Genomic DNA, 11,903 nt, shown 5'->3' on the forward strand with positions numbered 1-11,903 from the left:
TATAGTTAACACCACTAAACCGGTTTTAGGAACAAATCTTGGACTATGCTAGCCCACCTAATTGGAAATCTTACATTACAGTGTTTGGCATGAAAGAGAAGAAAACTTATGACCTCTTGCTAGATTTAGAGGTTTGTTGAACTATAATCGAGTGGAAACATCTACTGAGATGCTAGAATTTCAGCCTGGTTATCTTGTCGTTTGAACTAAATCTGCAAACTGACTATTGATGTTTACTGTATTGACTTGTTTGTTGCAATGTGTGGCTTTTTTTGTTTTTGTAGATATTTGTGGATGGATATTGATTTATTGGTTGGGTCTGCTTCCTTAGCTTTGGAATACTACTTTGCAGACCAAACTTCTCAAAAGCCCACATTTTGTTACTAGGTTGATGAAAAGTGGAGGTTTCTCTGAAAACTGGAGACGATTTGCCCCAGGCCATACATTAGTTTTTGTGCAAGCATTGATCTTGAACTCCATCAAAACATTGTTGCAACTGAATTTGTTATAACTTTGTACTTTTTTTCCCCTTTCAACAGTATAGTTTTTTTTTTTTTAATCGTAGTTGGATTGTCAATCGGTAAAATTGATCTTGAACTCCATCAAAACATTGCTGCAGCTGAATTTGTTGTAACTATGTACTTGTTTTTTTTTTCTTTTTTTTTTCCCCCTTAAACAGTATAGTTTTGTTTTTTTTTCATAGTTGGAATGTCAATCAGTAAATCTGCTACAATACTTGTAACATATAGTTTTGGTTATTATTTTTTTATTTCTACCCTTGATTAATGATTTTTATTGCTAAAACCATTCTAAATGCAACATAAAATTATTTGGAATTTGGGATCACATCGTCAGGTTGTCTTTTGATATAGCTATTGAGGGAATGAGGGGGATACCATCTTTTTTATTTTTTTTGTAGAAAGGGGAATACCATCTACGGTAGTTAATAACTTAATGATGCTACTAAGAAATACGGGTATATTTATAGGGTTTGTCTAGTTGTAACCTAGGTAGGTTACAAAAGGCTTGTAACCCACTTTTAGTTACCTAAAAAGTCTTATACTGTGAAAGACATGATTGGTTCAAGAAGATTCAAAAAGTAATTTCATGTGTATATTCCCAATAAAAACTTAAAAGCTGCACCACTTTTTATGACAAATGTTTAAAAAGGGTAGAAATGTAATTTTATCCTCAAATAGACCCATCACTACGTTTGGAATCTCAAATCTCAATTCCTTGTCTCTCTAAAGTCCAACATGGGATTGAAAAAAAAAATTATACTAACCGTTGGGTGATTGGGTCTATTGCTTTGAGTAAGGGTGTCCATTTACAGTCCAAGCGGGTTGGACTAATCAAGAGAAACGTGAAATGAACCTTTATCGATTTGAGCTTTTATCAAATCGGTACAAAATTGAATTGGACCAGATCAAGAGAATCGAAACCATAAAAGACCTTATAACAACTTTAAAAAATTACTAAAAGAGAACATATTACCTACAAGAGGCCATTAAGTCAACTCAATAAAAACCGAATCGGTCTAAATTGAAATTGAATTTTGATTTCAATTTGGCCTAATACTAGATAAAATCTAGATCAAAGTGACCAAAATCGGAAATGGATCAAATCAATCACAAAAGTCTTATAATCAGTCATTCTGAAACAACCTTGATAGGCATTACTATGGTTGATTTGGATCGAAATTGGTTTATTCAACCAATGATTTTAAACTCGAAATTGAGTATCAAAACAATCCCTTTAGTGATTCCAATTCCAAATTGACCATTCTAGAACTTCTGGAGTTAGATAGTTCATGACCAATTCTAATCCAAATCGGCTAATACCAGAATTTTAACTCAAAATCAAAGAATAAATTGGCCCCTAATGATTCCAGTCTGGATTGTATCCGAATCAATCACAAAAATGCTAGAATTGACACTAAATTCTAAAAACCAATAGCCTAATCTCCAAAATCCTATATATGCCATTCTATAATGATCAGAATTAGGATTGATCCGAACTAGCCAAATCAACTAGGGATTTTAAACTTGGAATTGGAGATTGAACTGATCATGGTTTCAAGTATCGGTCTGGGATCGATTGTATCGACCGAGACCGATCCTCAATCCGAATTGATTATCTAGGGGTAAAATAGGTATAAAGTAGTATATTTTATAAAAATCAAGGGTATAATAGACTGATGCCCACTGATCCCATCCGATCTGGATCGGTATAGGATCGGCATCGACAGAGACCGATACTGATACCGTCCCCTACATCCTTGGAACTGATTCCTATATATTTTGATCCAATCGAATCAAAATCGAATAAAAAGAACCCTAGAATCGCCCTCAAATCTTAAGACCCACGATCTAGTCCTATAAACCTTAAATCGATTTTAAACACAGAATCAAAGATCAAATTAGTAGCTGCCAATATCAATCCAAATCCAAATCAAATTGGAATTGACCAGAATCAATCCCAAAACCCTTAGAATCAACCTATAAAATATATTATAATTACAAAATTTCACATGTTATCATTATAGTAGTACCAAGCCTATGATATTACTTTATGGAAAAAAAAAGCATACAATATTGCCATTTGTCATCTTTCTGGATTTTAACTTTCTTAAAAACACTAGCATATTTAATACAATTGATTTCTTTGAAGAGACATTATTAGAACTATCTTACCCACCTCATCTCTAATGCACAACAATAGAAATTATTGCAATATAATTGATACATGAATTTCTGGGAAGAGGTTTTGTTTTCTAAATTTCAAAAAACAAAAATGAAGTCCACCAAAAATTTTAAACTCTTAAAACCCAGAAAAGCATTGGACATGCCGAGAAGAAAGAGAGCCCTTACTTGACTCACTAGAGATGATCTTGCCAAACTTTATGCCATAAAAACCAAGAAAGATAACAGAAAGACTCGCGAGGAGGAAGACGATCAGTTGAGGCGAGGGGTTGTTTGGGTTGTTTGGGAAGAGAGAATTCATTCTCAAAAATACTCCTCGTTTTTCCGTTTAAATCAAAGTAACGATTCAAAAAGTTGAGGTTGAATTTGCTTTTTTGACCTTAAAAGCAATCACAAAATGACAAAATAAATGGGACACAGTAATTTACCTTTTTGACTTAAAAGTAATCACAAAATGACAAAATAATGGGGACACAGTAATTTACTTTTTTGACCTTAAAAGCAATCACAAAATGACAAAATAATAGGGACACAATAATTTAGGTTACAAGGATTTTGTAACCGAGTAGGTTACATTGAGACATACCCAACCCAAGCCCTGAAATGCATTAAAGGAACAACACAATTCGTTAGCTCAAACAACCCCCACCCAACTCCACCCCACCACCCCCCCCCCCAAAAAAATTCAAGTACTCTTCTCTTACGTTTTCTTGCGTACCAATCAGCTTGTGTTGATGACGTTCAAATAGGTCCTCGGAAATTAGCACTCAACCATCAACTGCGATGTCCCCATTGCAACTTAAACCCATCCTAGTCCTGTACAAAAACCCAGTAGAAAAGTGTTCTTTGTCAGCCACGCATTAGAGGTTAGTGAATGAAGTGTTGAATACGAGAAGAAAAATGTAGTGAGGGCAACAAAGAAGGTGCCGGCCTTGCCAACATAAACAACGAAGACAAACTTGATCTACGGGATTAGGTATGCTTTCTTGTAGGGTATGGTAGGCTTTGATGATGAGCATACCGAGCTCTTCTTGCTCAGAGATTGGGGTCAGAAGCGGAGCTCTCTTTCAACCAATCTATGGAAAACGGCCTAAGGGAACAATTGGCACATGTTTGGTGGGTCGCCCACGTGGGGCAAGTATAAACTTACTAGGATTAGGAACACTAGCTAGCCAGATAAGAAGTTGGGCCACAACAAAGAAAGATTTTAACCTAATCTCAAGAGCTTTATCTCTCCCTCCCTATTTTCTTCTATCTCTCCCAATTGAGAGTGTGCGCTCTAAGGATCTCCATTGCTATTCTTCGATTTGAAGGGTGAAAACTTTGGCTAATGGGATCGTTGCAAACAATCGATCATCACGGTTCATGTAGAGTCGACACGTACAACAACTAGATTCATTCTATTACGTGGAAAGCTACATCAAGATAACCCTAGATACCCTTTATTTTTTTCATTTTACATTGGTATTAGAGCGGGGCTGATTTCAATTGTTAGGATCAAGGGTTTTGATCTCGATCAAGAGGGAAGGAATAGCTCTCGGCCATAAGGGATGGGAGCTACTTCCATGAATGTGGGCAGCAGACTTCACAGCTTTGCTGCCACACCTGTTGAAATAAATTTCTTATTGGATGCAGCCATCACAAGGAGCACAACCCGCAACCTATACAACTCTTGCCCTCGTGGTTGTGACCTCTGTCTTGGGCCTTTGTTTCTTGCACAGAACCCATTCTAGATGCCGGCCAACCTATTTTGTGGCTGCCAAATCCAACCCAACATGCCCCATCCTTGATCTTCATGGCTGTTGTAGCAGGGACCAACCCGCAGTAGTAAGCTGCCCCATGATCTCTTTGTGTTTCCTTCCTACGTGGCCCTAGCCACTTGCTACTGGACTTAGCCAGTAGCAACTAATCATAGCCAAGCCATGAATATTAGGGGAAAAAAAGGCAAGCAAACCTACAACCTTACGGCTACGCAAAGAAGAAGATGACGTTTAGGGTAGGGTCATTTTTTTAAATCTGAAAAAAACCCTTATTTTAAGTTATGGGCTGCATTACTTTTGTTTCATGGGCTTGATATCTTTAGCAACTTATTGATTGTGGATTCTTTTAAGAAATGATATCCCCTATTTTAAAATTGAAAGTGGTTTTATAAAAGCCAAAGTGGTTTTGACAAAACCATATATCAGATTTAAATGCATGATATTAAGGATTATCCACTAGTAGCTTTGGTTAGTTCATCGTGGCTAGTGGAAGGACTCTCTTAAAAGTTATTGGTTGTGATTAAAATTCATTTTTTTATACATTTAAAGAACAAGGACGTTAAGAGTTTGTTTCCTAACCCCTTTCTGTCGTGAACAGTGCCTTAGGGCTTGTTCGCTTAACTCATGGGATTTTGATGCATGGCTATAGTTGCATGTTGATATTTAAATTGGTTAAATATTATGTGTTTGATATATTATTGTTTTAATGTGTTTTAGCATGCTTGTATATGTTGCTTATACCCTCCCATGGCGATTAATTGACTTATGATTCGCTCCACTTGTTAGGACGCATAGTCGATCTCCACCAACCAGCCTGTGGTTGTTTATTGTTATTTTGAGTTCGATATCATAATCGGTATATGTTTAAGTGGACATGTTCCCATGTATGTATGTTAGATATAGTCTTCGTGTATGATGTAAGTGTGGCACTCCCTACTCAGTAGATTGATATGGTAGGACTTTTAAAAGTTGTAATTTTATTTGAGACATGTAATTAAATTTCTTTTTTTGGAGAAGCCTTATAAAGGGAAGGTGCCTCGCACTACATATCATACGCTTACACTATCTCGACATGCCACTTTAGATACCGATCGGGTTCTGATGTGGGACCCATGCGCACCCATTTGTATGACGAGAATTTTATGGATTGGAGATGCCTAATTCTCTTTATATTTGTTCAAAATTGATTAAAACTATGTGTCCTTAACCCACAGATGTGATATTTGATTATTAGCCAAGTGAGATTTTTTTGTCTCACCATGTATAGTAAGGAACCATTAATTCTCCTTATACTTTTTCAAAATCGATTAAAACTATGTCATTGTCTCATACATGTGAGTTTTGATTATGAGCCAAGCAAAATGTTTGGTCTCATTGTGTGTAGTACGGAACTATAAATTTTAATCAGATGTGTACCTAATGTTTATCTTGCACATTGTTGTGTGTAGTGATATGGCCACTAATCATGTTGTTGTAGATCGCATCAAAGGTGACAAACTGACTAGACCTAACTATGACATGTGACATGGAAAAATGTAATATTTATTCAATGAGCAAGATTACCTTGAGTATTATTGCTATGAAAAAAACCCATTGTGGGTTACTACTGCGCAACATTGTCGTGATATGGAAGCATACAATTAGTGGGTGATAAAGGATCATAGTATGTGTTTTATTATGTTAAGCTCTACGGACAATAATTTGATTGATGATTATGAGAAATGCACCATAGCTAAGTCCATGTGGACCAGCTGAAAATTTCCTACGGAGGTACATCTACAAGGTTAAGGGGTATGACCTTCAAGTTTGAGATGTACAGGATGGACCCTAAGGACAGTATGCTTGAACACCTTAGGGTGGTTAAGGACATGATTCGAAATTTGAATGAGGTTGGGACCACCCTCACTAATGGGCAACAGGTTCAAGCTGTCATCAGGACACTATCCAATTACTGGAGCCCCATAAGCTCATTCTCACTCACAATTATGGCATTAAAAATTTTACTGACATTATACAATATGTGAAAATTGAGGCAGAGTGCCAAGAAGTGAACCATATTATTGCCCTACTTGCCCAGGTACGCAAGCACAAGTTTAAGCACAAAAAACAAGGCAACCCAAGAAATCAGAATAAGGCTTAGAATCAGGAGTCAAAAGAGGGCAAGATTGTCAAACGCAAAAGAGGCAAGCGTGACGGAAAGAAGATTTATTCAAGGACATATGCAACTATCAGAAGATGGGGTACTTGACTCATGATTACACTGTGCTAAAGAAGTTACAATTTCTATCCCACTCTCTCTGTACATTTGTTTGTACCCCTGTTTAGTTGTCATATACAATCTGATTAGATTGTGGATACATACAAAACACATAGCACGAGATTGAGGAGATTTTGTAGATTATAGTATAATTTTGACTGGATCCCAAAACGTGTTCATGGAAAATGGTACTAGTGAGGCGGTTCGAGGAGTTGGTACTTATCAACTCAAGATGTGTATCGGATGCACCTTATTTCTTCACAACGTGCTTTACGTACTAAATACTCAGCGTAATCTACTTTCAGTTTCTGCATTATTACCTTTAGGATATTCTTTTCGCATTGACGGTTGCACTTTGGATTTTTATTTAAGTGGTACTATAGTTGGACATGGATCCTTAATTGATGGATTTTTTTAAATTAGATTTAATTGATTCTACTTCATCTATTTCTTGTGTAGTTAATACATGTGATAATTTTGAATCCGTTAATCCGTTACATGGAATGCTAGATTGAGACACATAGGGCAAGACTAGATGACTATGTTACCTAGAGAAGGCCTTTTAGGTTCACTTGCTAAAGTTGACCATCCTATGTGCGAGCACTGTCTAGCATGTAAGGCTCATCGAAAGCCTTTTGGAAAGATAGTCTGAGCTAACCAACCTCTAAAACGTATCCACTCAGACATTTATGGATCTATGAATGTAAAGGCACGCTATGTTGCCTCTTATTTTCTTACATTCATTGATGATTATTCACGATATAATTATGTGTATCTGATCGCTTACCGCAAAGAGGCATTAGTTACTTCGTGGCAAAGGTTGAGAATCATTTAAGCAAGAGCTTAAAATCATCTACGCACTGATAAGGAGGGATGCAAGTATCTATTTGACCATTTTAAAGAACTAAGTGAAGAGAAAGGGATTTATAGGCAATTGACCATCCTTATACTCCACAGAAAAATGACATAGGGGAAAGGAGGAATGGAACAATCTTAGATATATTAGGTCGATGATGGCGCAAGCCAACCTCCCAATATCTTTTTTGGGCGATGCTCTTTTGACTGCAACCTACATCCTTAATTGGATGCCTTCACAGTCAATTCCTTCAACCTCCTATAATTTTTATAAGATATTCTGATAGCTCGAAGAGTTAAGTCATGTATAGTGAATACCTTGATGGATGAATGACTGAGATAGAGTCACACGATGTTGACTTTATTGAGATAGATTTTCCTAACATTAGTGATGCTAGTAAGGATCTCGACCTCTTTGAGATAGAGGACTAGGAATATGTCTCACCTATGCTTGGCAAGGGTGGGAAATTAACTCATCCCATTATCGCCAGAGAAAGTGAGACTGATCATCAACCCTAGTGGGAGTGTACCACTAGACGATCATTACCCGTAGGAGCACTTGTGTGTAGATTCTCCGTCATCATTTTGAGATTGAAGGGGAAGCTCTTTTTGTTGTTCCAAATGATGAGGATGAGTCAGCTTCTTTAATAGAGGCACTCTTCTCACTTGCTAAGGATAGTTGACTAGCTGCTATGGAAGATGAACTAAGTTTTATGAGTAAGAACCAGATATCGGAGTTAATCAACCTACCTCATAGATGTAAGACCATTGAAAACAAATGGGTTCTAAAGGTCAAATGCAAGGCGGATTGTTCAACGACAAGTATAAGGCAAACATTGTAGCAAAGGGCTATACCCAAAAGGAGGGTGTAGACTCCCATGATAATTTCTCTTATGTGGTGAGAATTGCCTCAATACACCTCGTTTTAGCCATTGTTGCAAAATTGAACTTGAAACTCTTTTAAATGAATATTGAAACTGTAATTCTCAATGGAGAACTAGACGACGAGATGTTATGGATCAACTAATGGGTTTTGAGGTCATGGACAAGATTGGTACAATTGTTCTTGGCAGTGGTACTTTTATATTTTAGTACGCCATTACCTCTATTGGTTATGAAATAATTGAAGAGGACCATTGTATGTATGTGAAACAATCCAAGGAAAGGTTTTTTATTCTATCCTTGTATGTCAATGACATTCTGTTGGTTGGCACTAACATGGAGATGATTCTTACAACTTAAGAGTGATTGTCCTCTACTTTTGAAATGAAAGACATGGGTGAAGTCAAATTTTTGTTAGGCATTAAGATCATGAGGAATCGCTTCAAGAATTTTCTTAGCTTGTTTGAAAATATATACATAAAGAAGATCCTTGAATGATTCCACATGTACAAATCTAAACCCATTAACACTTCTATGGACAAGGTGTATGCTTTGAGCCTTAACCAGTGCCCTAAGACTGATGAAGAGAAGAATCAAATGTCTGAAGTATCCTATGCAGCAATGATAGGTAGTCTAATGTACGTGTGCACGTTTCCAGATATATACTTTGTAGTTGGCATGATTAGTAGTTACCAAAGTAACCAAGGACCAGGTAATTGGCATGTAGTGAAAAGAATCTTTCGATATCTTCGTGGGACTACTGATCTCATCCTCACTATAATTGTTTGGATTTTATGATTGAGAGGCTACAGTAATGCTGATTGGGCTAGTGATAGAGACAAGCGTAAATATACTTTAGAATATGCATTTGTTCTAAGATGTGGGTTGTATATTAGAATAGTAAGAAGTAGACCTACATCACCCTGTCTATGATGTAGACTGAGTACATCGCATGCTCGACGGCCATCCAAGAGGTCATTTGGTTGAGGTGGTTCCTACAGTGCCTTGGTTTTACTGCTTATTCAGTAAATGCGATGCTTGTACAATGTGATAGTATAATAACCTTGGTATTTTCTAAGAACCCCAAGTTCCATTGGAAGCCAAACACATAGACATTAGATATTACTACATTTGAGACATGGTTGTATAAGGGGAAGTTGTCTTGAAGCTTATCTCCACGAGTAGTATGGTGGCTGATCCATTGGCCAAGCCTATTGCTCAGGATGTTTTTCTTACTCATGTTAGGAATATGGGGCTTCGACGTGGATAATTTTTATTTTGAGTTTTGATATTTTCTTAGACATTATTGTGATCACTACTTGATTTATATATGAGACATATACTTCTTTTGGGTGATTTGCATTTGTACACATTTTATTATTGTAAATATGTTACCAGACTTGAATTGACCTAATCACACGGGTGATTCACTTTGACTCTTAAAATAGCAAGAGCAAAATGAGTCAAATTCACCTTGGCAGTTACAGATAGTGAGCGAGATGAACATACAACCTTTTAAGCTAAGTGACACTTTGGTTAGAGCTAAGATGAGACCAATCTATGGTCGAGCACAGAGATACCACATCATAGTGTAGCCTACTTGTAGCTGAGTGTGAGATTTGAGGTGGACGCCATGGTGACAACTAGGCTGAATGACTTAGGTTAGGCACTTAAAAAAATTACTAAACTAAGATTTGTACGGTGCTATTTTATCTTGTAAATGACATGCCCACATTAGCAGGAGAAGCACCATAGCATACATTTCATGTTGTATGTGATTTGTTATGATCGTTTGTGAGAGTGATTGAATGGATCCCTTCTTCATCATTGTGTGTCACTTGGAGCAAACTGAGTTAATCCTATAGATACCCTCTACCTGAGATGATATCATGAACAGGACACCCAGTGACACTACTTTCACATACTCCTTAAGATCATGGATGATGCAATCTAGCAGGACACTATTGAGAAAGTAGTTGGGAATAGTCGGATAGACATGTGAGCTTAGAGAAAATGATTCAGAAATACACCCTTGTTTTATGGCTCATTGCCCAAGCGACTTGTCGTATTTATGTTCGATGTAGTCATGAGCACATTACATGTTTTGAGGTCAACACTACACATCATGAGGGATCGAGAGTACTAGATTTAGTGTAGTTGGATTGTTTAGGGTACCCTGGATTGTTTGTGAATGATATGCTATGTTGGTTAAATGGAAGCTTGATATAGTACTCCTTACGTATTATCTCTTTAGGTTGCATGCTCCATTTCTTGTATGATATGACACCATAGTAGAGTCTTCTAGAATGGATAATTGAGTTGTCTGCCTTGTGGGGTGAGTGGGAGATGCTAATCGAACTGGGTTGAATTGGGTCTTGACCCAGTTCATTCAGTCGATCGCCCACATGGAAAAAGTATATAACCACTAGGATTAGGAACCCTAGCTACCCATATCTCTATAAAACCATCAAACATTTAGGGTTTGAACAAAACATTGATGAACCACGTGTTTTTAAAAAGTTTAGTGGGAGTAGCATTTGTTTTCTTATCCTATAAGTGGATAATATCTTGCCCATTGGGAATGATGTGAGATTGCTTTCATCTGCAAAGGTTTGGCTATCCAAAACATTCTCAATGAAGGATTTTTGTGCAGCTAGTTACATCCTATGAATAAAGCTTGTGAGAGATTGCAATAATAGGATGTTAGGCTTATCATAATCTACTTATATTGACAAAATACTAGATAGGTTTAACATGCAAGATTCCAAAAAGGAAGGGTTCCCTTTAGGCATGGAATCACTCTATCTAAATCATAATGTCCTCAAATTGTTGAGGATATTGACGCAATAAAGAGAATCCCTTACGCTTCGAATGTAGGAAGTCTTATTATGTTATGTTATGTACTAGACCAGACATTTGTCATGCCGTAGGGATTGTGAACCGTCATCAATCTAATCCAGAATAGGAGCATTGGACTGTTGGTAAAAGCATCCTCAAGTATTTGAGGAGGACCAAGGATTATTTCCTAGTCTGTTGTATTGAACAATTGTTAGTTATGGGTTATACAGATTCAGATTTTCAAATTGAAAAAGCTGACAGAAAGTCCACGTCTGGAATAGTATTTGTTATGGGAGGTGATGCTATAATTTGGAAGAGTGCCAAACAAAAGTCAACGGTCGACTCCACAATTGAGGCTGAATACCAAACAGTGAAGCAGTTAAGGAAGGGATTTGGCTCAAGAAATTATTGACTGACTTGCGGGTGGTCTCTGAGCCCATCGAGCACCCCATTATGTTATACGGTGACAACAGGGAGCTATAGCAGAAACAAAGGAACCAAGAGTTCATGAGAAGAACAAGCACGTGGAACAGAAATATCACTTAATTCATGAGATTATACAATGTGGTGATATAGCCATAGCTAAGGTTGGCTCTGCTAAGAATCTAT

Source organism: Macadamia integrifolia, chromosome 2, assembly GCF_013358625.1.
Source record: "Macadamia integrifolia cultivar HAES 741 chromosome 2, SCU_Mint_v3, whole genome shotgun sequence".
In the NCBI taxonomy this organism is placed as follows: domain Eukaryota; kingdom Viridiplantae; phylum Streptophyta; class Magnoliopsida; order Proteales; family Proteaceae; genus Macadamia; species Macadamia integrifolia.